Source organism: Capra hircus, chromosome 19 (assembly GCF_001704415.2).
Source record: "Capra hircus breed San Clemente chromosome 19, ASM170441v1, whole genome shotgun sequence".
Taxonomy (NCBI): domain Eukaryota; kingdom Metazoa; phylum Chordata; class Mammalia; order Artiodactyla; family Bovidae; genus Capra; species Capra hircus.
Genome location: NC_030826.1, coordinates 33,760,530 through 33,772,941, shown reverse-complemented (window position 1 = coordinate 33,772,941; position 12,412 = coordinate 33,760,530).

The window sequence follows — 12,412 nt, the reverse complement described above, 5'->3', positions numbered from 1 at the left end:
TCGGGTCTACAGATGCTCCCTCTTGCCTTTGAGACCCTCGCCTCCCAAAAGTTTATTAGACCAACCGAGAAGGGACCTGGAAGGTCCTTAAGCCCAAGACTGCAGTTCTCCGCGTGACGCGGGAAAACGGGCCTCTGAGTGGCCGCCCCGGCACCTTGCCGGCGGGGAGGGGCGAGCCCGCGGGGCTCGGCCGTCCGCCTGCTCTCAGCGCTCCCCACTGTTCGCTTTTGCATATCGATTACTGTGACAGCTCCAGCCAGTGCTGCCTCTCCCCCCAGCCCTATGCCACGAACACCGGGTCTGGGCCACCCCTGTGTCCCGGTTGCCTGAGCACTGGTGGCAGCTAGTGGAGTGCATGGATAATTGAATACGTCTGCTGCACTAGCTGCCAAGTCTGCTAAGTCGCTTCAGTCGTGTCCGACTCTGTGCGACCCCATAGACGGCAGCCCATCAGGCTCCCCCGTCCCTGGGATTCTCCAGGCAAGAACACTGGAGTGGGTTGCCATTTCCTTCTCCAATGCATGAAAGTGAAAATGAAAGTGAAGTCGCTCAATCGTGTCCGACTGGTAGCGACCCAATGGACTGCAGCCTACCAGGCTACCCAGTCCATTGGATTTTCCAGGCAAGAGTACTGGAGTGTGAATACGTCTCCGTTGCTCAATATCAAAGCTATGGTTTTCCCGGTAGTCATGTATGGAGGATGTGAGAGTTGGATCATAAAGAAGGCTGAGTGCTAAAGAATTGATGCTTTTGAAATATGGTGTTGGAAAAGACTCTTGAGAGTGCCTCGGACAACAAAGAGATCCAACTAGTCCATCCTAAAGGAAATCAGTCCTGAATATTCCTGGAAGGAATGATGCTGAAGCTGAAACTCTGATACTTTGACCACCTGATGTGAAGAACTGACTCATTGAAAAAGACCCTGATGCTGAGAAAGACTGAAGGCGGGAGAAGAAGGGGACGAAATAGGATGAGATGGTTGGATGGCATCAGTGACACAATGGACATGAGTTTGAGCAAGCTCCAAGAATTGGTGATGCACAGGGAGGCCTGGCATGCTGCAGTCCATGGGGTCACAAAGAGCCTGACACGACTGAGCAACTGAACAACAGGCGTTGCGCAAAAGAGGAAGGAGATTCAGAGCAAGGTGACTGGGACTCAGTCAGAGGTATAGGTACAGAGATGAGCGAGGACTCCATCAGCTTGGGACCTTTGCTGCTGCTTCCCTTCCTGGGCTTGGGCCAGCGCCAAGGGCGTTTCTTAACCAAGGTATCAAAGGTGGCGTTAGAAACCTTATCTGGGATCCAGAGAATGAAGGGATGGACAGGTGTGTAGACATCAGGGAGGCCATGCCCTCAGTAGGGTGCCCAGGTCATCACACCCTGCAGCTGGCTCGGTAGCAGACCAGGGGTTGTCCCAGGAGACATCTGTGCAGGAAAGGGAAGGAGAGGTCACAGCCAGCCCGGGCCCACTGACCATCCCCCGCCACCCCCTGCCAGGTGAGCAAAGTACTTGACAGGGGATGGGGTAGCCAGTGTTCACACCTCTGATAAGAGAGGCTGAGGCTGGGGGCTTAGATGAGTCTGCCTCCCCGAGGCCTTGGCCATGTCCCCCCCACACACATACCTTCCCTTTTCAGTTAAGATGCTTCTCCACAGATGATACCGCTCTCATCCAACACTTTCCAGTGGCTTTTGAGGCTCGGTGTTACACAAATCAATTTTCAACAAAATGCTTGCTGTTATCGAATAATCATGGGCTCCCTAGAGTTGCAAACCTGGCTGTGTCCAAGGCTGCCCCACATTTGCACAGAACCTGGACAGGGAGGCTCCTGGGGGCGGGGAAGAATCTCTGGGGTGTCCATTAGGGGTGTAGATCAGTAGTCCCCTGGAAGGTGGGAGATGACCAGGCCTAGTGGCTTTAGGAGCTGGTGGGGCCTGACTGGAATCCTCACCATGAGGTGGAGTGGGCTGGTATGGGGTCTGGTGCATCAGGGGCCCTTGGGCAGGCGGGTCTTTGGGTCAGAACAGTCAGAGGGAGGAGGAAGGGGTCTTTGCAGGTGATGGTGTGCAGTGGCCTAGACAGGATGCTGTGCAGTTTTCAGGGCTGGATGTAGGGGTCTGTGCAGGGAGGGGAGCCAACCCTCAGTAGGTTGGCACTAACCTGGCCTCAAAACTTTCCACCCCTCCTGGACTTCCAGTTCTCCCTGTCCTCTCTCTGGACCCCTAGCCCCTCTCAGTGCAGCTTCTTCCTCTGTTGTACTCTCATGGTCCCCTCAGGGCCAGGCCCACTGAGACTGAGGACACACTGTGGCCCAAGGGAGGGGGCTGGGAGAGTGCCCAGTGTCGCCCTGAGGGCTGGGTGGGGCTGGAAGCTGGCCCCAGCATAGCGGGCACCAATGCCTGATGCCCATGTCTGCGTGCCAGCCAGCAGCAGTCAGAGCTGGGGTGTTCTCAGGGTCAGAGACTGGGGTCCGCTTTGTGGCACCCCAGCTCCACCCTGGCCGATTGCCTGGCCCAGCCCAGCATCTCCCCTGATGCTTCCACCCCGGACTTCTGCTCCTGTCCCTCCTGAAGTCAGGCTCAAACCCCTGGGCCCAACACATCTACCACATGAACAAAGGTTTCGGGCCATGGCTGGAGGGACAGGCTGCATGCCACTGAGAAATGGTGGGTTTGCCAGCCAGGCCAGGGCCAGGCCACCAGACCCAAAGGTCCTGGACCCTCCTGGGGACAGGAGCAGTTCCTCCACACTGGCCTTGCTCTCACAGCTTTCCAGTGCCAGTCCGTCTCGGCTCAGGGTCACGATGAAGTGGGACTGAGGCCAGCTGTGGAGAGTGGAAGTGAAGCGTCTGGGCGCCCCCTTCAGGCCCCCCATCCCCAAGCCCCTCTCCACCACCCTCTCTGGCCCCGGCAACAGCCCTTTCTGTTGTGGGCGTCTGCTGGCCTGAGCCCTGCCCCAAGGACGAGACATCTTAGCTGAGTTCTGGGTCCCGGGGCCCCAGCGTCTGCTCTCTGTCTCTAGTTGATATTGATCTCTCCACATCCTCTGATCCCTTGACCACAGTCTGCCCTGGAAGATTCCCTGCATCTCCTGCCCAGAAGCTCATTATACTTGTGTGTAATGTAATACTTGTATTTCTCTCCAGACAAGGAGCACACTCCTAACTAACGCACTGGGCTCCTGGCCGCCTGGGCCTGTTAGCTTGGTTCACCCTCGGGCAGGCACCCTGCCCAGTGCCTGGCACATCTCTATCCTGCACAGCTTTCCTGTTATTTGAACCCATGTCTGGGCTACGAGTCAGGAGAACCTGGACTCTCGGCCCTTAAGGAGTTGGTTCCTCCCCACAGCAGCCCCCTTCCTGCCTGCAGCTCCTCACCAAACAGCAGCAGCAGCAGCCTCGTCTGTAGATCAGACTGTCCCTGCTGGGTCTGGCCTTCCCTCACCCCCACACCCCCCCATCAGCCCAAGACATTTAATCTCTCCAGCATCCCCTCCCCATCACCATCCTAAGGCCCATGTCCCAGCAAAAGGGGAACTGGCCTGGGAAAGAGGAAGTGCCAGGCAGGGCCTGCCCCAGGGTGCACAGCCTCAGGCAAGTGTCCCACTCACAGACCTTGGCCGCTGGTGGGGCAGGGGGCTGGGGACCTCTAAACCTGCCATCTCAGGTGAGGCAGAGGCCCGCAGTGACATCAGCACCCACAGACCTCCTCTTCTCCCCTCCCTAGGCCCCACAAACTCTGCAGCACCCATGACATTTGACTCCATGAGAACACTGCTGCTCCTTTTTTATGGGGAGGGGCCTTCCCAGGATCTCAGGGAGTCTGCAGCAGAGCTGCAATTTGAATCAGGGTCTCTGGGCCCCCAGGTCCCCAAGGTCATTCCTGTGACAACCCTCATAGACCTTCCTTCCCAGCCCAACTCTCAGCTCTCTGGGAGAGGGTGTGTGTCAGCTCCCTGTGGGATGGGCCACAGGCCAGGCCTGCAGCTGTGTGTCACCAGGGACAAAGCCCAGGTCCCCTCGCCTGTTGGGTCCCTCGGCCCCCTCTGCTGCTGCCCATCTCCCCCTCCTCTCAACCTCGCGGTACTGGGTGCCTGCATACACATACCACCTTCTTTAAAATTACATATACTTGGTTTTCATTGAGGTAGAGATCACATAACCTCAAACCAACCACTTTTAAAGGCTTAATTCAGTGCATTGCAGGTTTCTGTACTTGCTGTTCCTTCCACCCTTTCCATCTGACCTTCCTTTTGAGCATCAAGCTCTAGACGACTGTCCTGTCCTCTAGACAGGCCTTCATTGGGCAGCCTTCATTCTCCACCATGGAGGGGCTGTGGCCTGATCGGGCTCCTGGACCATACTCAACTGCCCGAGCACCTACTTGTTGAATGAACTCATGAGTAAGTGAACAAGCGGGCAGAGGAGAGGGACCTCCAGGGGGGAACTTAAAACACTGAAGGCAAGGGCTGAACCCTCAGGTTCCATCCAGAGGGCGGTTTGGAGTCAAGCAACTCAGGGACCCCAGCCTCCAGCAGCACAGCTGAATCAGTAGGTCTTTGTCGGGCACAGCCCAAGGTGGATGTCTCGTCTCCAGCCTGGTCCCGGCAGGTCATTGCCCCTCTCCAGGCCTCAGTGTCTCACTAGGAAGATGAGGGCCTGGCCTGGACTGTCCTTTTCCTGCTGAGTCACTTGAAGAGCCAGGGGGGTCCCTGGCCTCTCCAGATTAGCCCCAGGACGGCATTCTTCCTTCATCCTCAAATTCAAGGGGGAAATGCCAGGGCCGCTGCTTCCAGGGCTTAACCAGCAGGGGGAGCTGGGTTCCAATCTGAGCTCTGCCACTTCCTGGCTGTGTGACCTTGGGCTGTGGCTCAACTTCTCTTGAGTCTCAGTTTCCAGGAAATCAGGGGTCATAAGATCCTGACCTGGCGAGGCTCAGCAGAGGGAATCAATGGTCCCCATAGTGAAGGCGGTGATGCAGTTGGTGTTCACCTTGCTTGGAGACAGCAAGTTGAATTGCTGGCTAAACTCTGGGAAACACTGCAGGTCTTTAAAAACCATTCATTTTCAATCCATGGGACATAAACTCAACATCAGCCAAAGACAGGCAAAGAAGTGAAGCTTGCCAGGAGTTCACATGTTGGGTGCATGGCATGGTGGTTAGGCTGCATGTGGCAGAAAACTCAAGTAGGGTATAAATACACAAGGGTCACTTGTCTCAAAATCAAGACAGCCCAGTGCTGACGCCAGCTCAGCCGTGCCACCAGGGACCTGGTTCTCCTGACCTGCTTAACATGTGGCTTTTGTCCTCATGACAAGACCGCCAGTTCAGCTCCAGGTACAGGCCCATGTTCTACGCAGAGCAGGGGGAGAGGCTGGGCATCCCCAGCAGGACTTGGCATAGGACAGGGCATCCTGCACAGCCCAGTAGCTGGAACTGGGGTTCAGGGCCTCTTCTAGCTGCAAGGGAGCCTGGGAGCTTGAGCTCAGGTGAGATAGGAGGGAAGACGCAGTTAGAATGAGCGTCGAGTCACCCATTCTCCTCTCCACGGAGAACCACATGTTGCTGCTGTCAGTCTCAACAAGCACATCTCCATGTCTAGCTTTTGTTTTCCTGCTGTGCTGAAAGATGCAGCTTCCAGAAACATGAGTTCAGGTGTGGAAATAATCCAGGGAATAATGAGGCATGCTCAGTCCCAGGCGGTTGTTGAGGAAGGTGCGGCGATTAAAATGCTGAATAACTCACATGACACAGAACCCAACCAACCTGTCAGAGGTCTAGTTGATCAAAACATGCCCAGCCTGTCTTCACGGGTGCCTGCCGATGGCCGGAAGCCATGCCTACCAGCAGAAACCAGCCTTGATTGTAGACATTGGTGTCCACAGCTGGGAAATCTCTGTTTCCTTGAACTCCTAATTTTGTCACATTGGGTGAATTTTTAGATGATGTTAGGTAGAGCAGAGAAAGCTCATTTGTGGCATTGTTATCTAATCCCTCATCTGGGTCTTGAGGTGGCAGAGGCATGGCCTGACTGGGTCATGGGAGGGGTGACATGTGCCAGCCACTCTGCATGGTCCTGGACAGATGGTTCCTTCCTTTGGGACATCGCTCCTTCTGGGTGCCCAGAAGAGAGACAGGAGGTTGAGTGGAGAGGGATGGGGTCCAGGGGACAGTGGGAGAGGCTCCCTAGGAAGAGACAGCTGAGAGCGGGGAGAATTTAGAATGACATTAAAAAATATATATTTATTTGGCTGCATGGGGTCTTACTTGTGGCACCTGGGGTCTTCGATCTTCGTTGTGGCATGCAGGGTCTTTAGTTGTGGCATGTGGGATCTAGTTCCCCGACCAGGGATGGAACCCAAGCCCCCTGCATTGGGAGCTTGGTGTCTTAGCCACTGGATCACCAGGGAGGTCCTGGCATCATTTTGAAATGTATTGAAGTCCTCAAGGATGGGGAAGGGACAACAGAAAGATGAGTTTGTTTGTTTTTTTAAAAAAAGTATGCCAGACAAGATAGAGCCAGGTAAGCGTCTCCACATGGTGGTCAAGGAGACTTGCTCTAAGTGGAGATTGTTTTGTTAAGGTCACTTCCTCAGTTTTCTACTTGATGAAAATAATGAAAAGTCAAGTTTTCTACTAGATTTTTTTAAAAAGCTGTTACTGAATGATTTATGCTTTTACATCATGTGTAGCTGATTGTGAGGACTTTTGACAGTTCTAGGATGTTTCTGCGGAGAAGGCAATGGCACCCCACTCCAGTACTCTTGCCTGGAAAATCCCATGGATGGAGGAGCCTGGTGGGCTGCAGTTCATGGGGTCGCTAAGAGTCGGACATGACTGAGCGACTTCACTTTCGCTTTTCACTTTCATGCATTGGAGAAGGAAATGGCAATCCACTCCAGTCTTCTTGCCTGGAGAATCCCGGGGACGGGGGAGCCTGGTAGGCTGCCGTCTATGGGGTCGTACAGAGTCAGACACGACTGAAGCGCCTTAGCAGCAGCAACAGCAGCAGGATGTTTCTAATAACTACAAAATGTCTTTCCTTCTGAGAAATAGTGGGGTCGATGGGGGCTCCTAAATTTTAGTGGCTATAAGTTGCAAAGTGCTTTCCCGTCCATTCAGCCATGTGATGCCCACAGTAGCTCAGGAGGTGGAAGTTATTAGTTAATCTTCCCTCACAGGGGACAAATCCAGGAGCCTCAGAGATGGAGAGAGCCTCACCAAGGCTGCACAGCAGAGTGGGAGTGGAGCGGGGCTGAAGTTTGTGTGTCCAGCTGGCTCCTGTGGGGGTGGGGTTTATTGAGTGGCTCCAGCCAATGCACAAAATAAACATCAAGGTCATGGAAGCCAAGCTTACTGAGCTGAGAGTTACCGCTCACTCAACAGGTATTTATTGAGCTCCTACTGTGTGCCAGGCACTGGGCTAGGTGCTTGGAGTTAAGTGGAAAACAAGACAGGCTATGCCCCTTGCCCTCATGGAGTGACTTTCTAGTGGGGAGACAAACATGTCAACCTATTTGATAATCTAGGACTGTGGGAACTGCTCTGAGGGAAAAAATAAAGCAGAGAAGAGGGCTGGTGAGTGAGGGGAGGGTTATTGTGGATGGTGCACAATGTCCCGAAAACAGAGAAGGGGCAAGTCCTGTGCAGGTGTGGGGCAGGTGTTCCAACGCCACAGTGAGAGCACAGTCGGTGCAAAGGCCCTGGGGCAGAATGTGCTCGAGGATCAGAGAGTGTACGGCTCGCACAGCCTGTGCTGACTCACAGCTGACTGTGTGCAACTTGGCCTCCAGCGACATGCTGGTGGCTTGAGATCATCCACAGAAACTGGCAAATGCTAAAATTAGGACTTTCCATTCTTTACATTTTATTGACTTTATTTTTTCAGAGAGTACTTCCCCAGCATGCCGTGGGAGTTGGAGGTGGGTTGACAGTGCACACAACGCAGGTCACCGAGGCCTCCAAGTGGTAGGGGGAGCCCAGGAGAGACGTGAAGCCACTGGGTTTCCACCAGGCGTCTCTGGTCCCCACATGGGGCCGAGACCTGGGGCCAGGGTAGCTGGGAGGCCAGTGTGGAGGCGCATGTGGTCCCTGTAGGGCTGCCAGATTCAGCAAAGGAAAACACAGGACACAGGTGGGACCTCCATAACTGAAGAACCGCTCGTCGGGTATCTGGAATTCAAGCACAGTGGGGCCTCCTGTGTTTTGTTTGCAGCCCCACCCACAGGTGCCAAAGGAGGGGCAGGGCCACACTGCTGCTGAGCAGCTCACCCAGGCTGGTCCCTTCCTCCTGGGAGCATTCCCACCACTTGCTCTCCAACAACTCACACCCCAGCCGCCCTGGGCTGCACATACCCATTAGCAGTTTCCTCGGGGCTTTTCCAGTAGATCTGAGAGAGGAAATCAGGCAGATGCATGAAGGGGATGACTTCACAGGAACCACAGCTGGGGCTGTCACCACGCCCTGCACTTGGCCTCCAGGCAGCCAGTCCCATCACGAAGGCCACTTCCTCCATCTGTCCCCCATTCTCCACCAGCAGGGCCTCACGGGCCTGGGGCGTGGACTTGATCCCACAAGATGGGGACACCCATCTTGTGTCTGTTGAAGCCTCATCTGTGTTTGTTGAAAGGTCACTCTGGCTGCTGGGCACAGAGGAAGTCACAGCAGCGAGAGGAGGCTAAGAGGACAGTGACTCAGTGATGACAGTAAGGGTCCTGGTGAGAAGTGATGGCAGCTGGGACCAGGCAGTGAGCAGTCGTCCCGATCACTGCCCCCTGGCTGATTCTCACAGGCCAGGCACACCCTGCCTCTGAGCCCTGTGTCTGTTGTTCCATCTGCCCAGAATGCTGTTCCTGCTGCTCCGTCCACATGGGGCTCCTTCCCTCTCCCCCCTTCAAGTCCTTGCTCCAAGGTCACCATCTTGGCTGGCTTTTCTTGATCATTCCATGGAAAATCACCACCTCCTCCCCCATCAGCCCTTCCTGGGTCCAGGCCTGGGGCCTGTCACCCGAGACACTGTAGTTCAGTGACTTTGTTGTCCTCTTCCAGGCTAAATCTGAGTTCTTCAAGTGCAGAGATTTGTACACATGTTCACGGTCAACCCCTTCCCCTGCCCACCACCCCCCACCCCAGAAGACTGCCCTTCACGGAGCATGTGCTTGGCGATGTAGTGAGTGACTGAGGCTCTGGCTTTGGGGCAGGTGTGGAAGTGGCCGGTCAGCCTGCAGGTGAGATGGGGGCCCGGCCAGGGCACTGGTGAACGTGGAAGTGGTCACAAGCCTGGGAGCCTTGTGGGGCATCCCCTGGAGACTTCTACAGAGCACTGGGTGATGGACAGACGCTCGAGGGAGTGGGGAAAGATGGACTGCAGCAGGGTTAACAGTCAACTTGTGTGCTCAGTGGTGCCCCTGAATTCTGTGCATCCTGGGTGGGCATGTGTCTGTATTCTGGGAACCTAAATGGACTACAAGGGCATGTGAGAGCCATGCTGTGACTGTACTAGTGTGTGTGTGTCACAGTGTGACTGTGTATGGTCTGGAGGGCTTGGCAGTCCTGAAAGAAGTCAAGGGGCAGTCCAAGCTGCTGGACAGCACCTCCCTCACACCCACCCCTGCTGCACTGCTTGTCTCCTGTGGTGTGGGCTCTGGGCCAAGGGAACTCTTGGTCCCTGCCACCTTTGGAAAGGAGTGGTGACCCCCCAGGGCTGAGAGAGACGAAGCTGGTCTGTCCTGGGGAGGATGTGGACCTTGAGTGAGGGAACTCAGCCTCCCAGTCTCCAGGGTCTCTGAGAAGGTCCTGTCTTGGTTTTGGGGACTAGGCCATCACCCACCTGTCCTCTAGACCAGAAGATGTGGCTCTGGCTCTTCTACCTGTTCATTGTCTGTTCTCCATTTCTAACAAATCCTGACTTGGTGGGCAGCCATGTGCCTGACTGAGCTTTTGATTTCTCAGACCCCTGCAAGGAGGGTGGCCATGTGACAAAGTTCTGTCTAGCAAGATAAGTGCATGTCTGCTGGGGGAAGGAAAAGGGGGAGGGGCTTCAGGCTGAGAAGTGGGCCCCAGAGCAGCTTCCATAGCCTCTGCAGATCCTGATGTGGGCTGCGCCGACTGGCTGCTCACTGGGTGACTCAGGGCTGTTCGCCTTAGTCAGTGGGGAGAGTGGAGCCAGGCACAGGGAGTCCTGGAGGCAGAGGTGGCACCCCCACCCACCCCCACTGTGTGCTCTTAGGTTATCATGCCCCTCCCCTGCTGATCCCCCTTCTCAGCCGTGGACAGGGACAGTGACGAAGAAAGCGAAGGTAGACTTGGTGGAGGGCACAAACAAAACCTTATGCGTGCCAGGACCCAGGCAAAGGAGCAGTGACCCCCACAAGAGACTGCGCCAGACCTTCCTGTGAGTGTGTGTAGGTCTCCTGCAGAGGCATGGGTCAGCAGTGGCCTGCGGTGGGGACAGGAGCAGCAGCAGTCCTAGGAGATGTGGCATGTGGTGTCAGCCCTTTTGGAGGTCTCCCTAAGGCCTGCCACAGAGACTATAGCCCTTCCATAGAGAACAGACTCCAGGACTGGCCCCTTCTCCTTTTGCCCTCAGTCTTTTCCAGTATTGAGGGCTTCCCTGGTGGCTCAGAGCTTAAAGTGTCTGCCCTCAATGCGGGAGACCTGGGTTCGATCCCTGGGCTGGGAAGATCCCCTGGAGAAGGAAATGGCAACCTTTGCCTAGAGAATCCCATGGATGGAGGAGCCTGGTGGGCTACAGTCCACAGGGTTGCAAAGAGTCAGACACCACTGAGCGACTTCATTTCACTTTTCCAGCATCAGGGTCTTTTCCAATAAGCTGGCTCTTTGCATCAGGTGGCCAAAGCTTTGAAATTCAGCTTCAGCATCAGTCCTTCCGATGAATAATCAGGGTTGATTTCCTTAAGGATTCATTGGTTTAATCTCCTTGCTGTCCAGGGGACTCGCAAGAGTCTTCTCTAGCACCACAGTTCCAAAGCATCAGTTCTTCAGCACTCAGCCTTGTGGTCCAACTCTCACATTCATACATGACTACTGGAAAAACCATAGCTTTGACTATACATACGGACCTTTGTTGGCAAACTGATGACTCTCCTTTTCAATATGCTGTCTAGGTTTGTCATAGCTTTTCTTCCAAGGAGCAAGCATCTTTTAATTTTGTGGCTGCAGTCACCATCCACAGTGATTTTGGAGCCCAAGAAAATAAAATTCGTCACTGTTTCCTATTTTCCCCCATCTATTTGCCATGAAGTGATGGGACTGGATGCCATGATCTTAGTTTTTTGAATGTTGAGTTTTAAGTCAGCTTTTTCACTCTCCTCTTTCACCCTCATCAAGAGACTCTTTAGTTCCTCTTTGCTTTCTGCCATTAGGGTGTTATCATCTGCATATCTGAGGTTGTTGATATTTCTCCTGGCAATCTTGATTCCAGCTTGTGATTCATTCAGCCCGGCATTTTGAATGATGTACTCTGCATATAAGTTAAATAAGCAGGGTGACAATATACAGCCTTGGTGTACTCCTTTCCTAATTTTGAACTCCAGTATTCTTGCCTGGGAAATCCCATGGACAGAGGAGCCTTGCGAGCTACAGTCCATGGAGGTGCAAAGAGTCTGACATGCTGCTGCTGCTGCTAAGTCGCTTCAGTCGTGTCCGATTCTGTGCGACCCCATAGACGACATGACTTAACAATTAAACAACAACTAAGGACAGAAAATTGACATTACCTATTAAAATCACAAGTGCAATACTCTTTAACTTGGCACACCATCCACTTCTGGGTATTTTAAACTTGCAGTGCACAAAATGATGTGTTCAAGATAACTTAGTGCAACATCATTTGCAAGAGCAAAAATCTTAAAGTAGTAGTGTATACCTATAGGGTCTTGGGTGAATAGGTTATATTTGAAAAGAGGTACTATGCAGCTGTAAAAAAGAGTGAGATGAGAATTCCCTGCTGGTCCATTGGTTAGAACTCCAAGCTTTCACTGCTGAGGGCATAGGTTCAATCCCTGGTCAGGGAACTAAGATCCTGCACACTGCATGGTGGCGCCACAAATAATAATAATAAAAGTAAAAAATTTAAATAAATTTTAAACAAATATGTAAATAAAAATAAGTTTTTATATAAAAGTTTTTAAAATAAAGTCTCTATAAAGTTTTAAATAAAAATAAAAGTGGGTTCAATGCCAATGAGGGCTTCTGTGGTGGCTCAGTGGTAAAGGATCTGCCTGCTAGAGGGAAGATTCCACATACTACGGACCAACTAAGCCCCTACACCACAACTATTGAGCCTGTGCTCTGGAGCCTAGGAACTGCAACTTCGGAGCCCACATGCCCTAGAGCCCATGCTCTGCAACAAGAGAAGCCACTGCAATGAGAAGCCAGCACACCACAA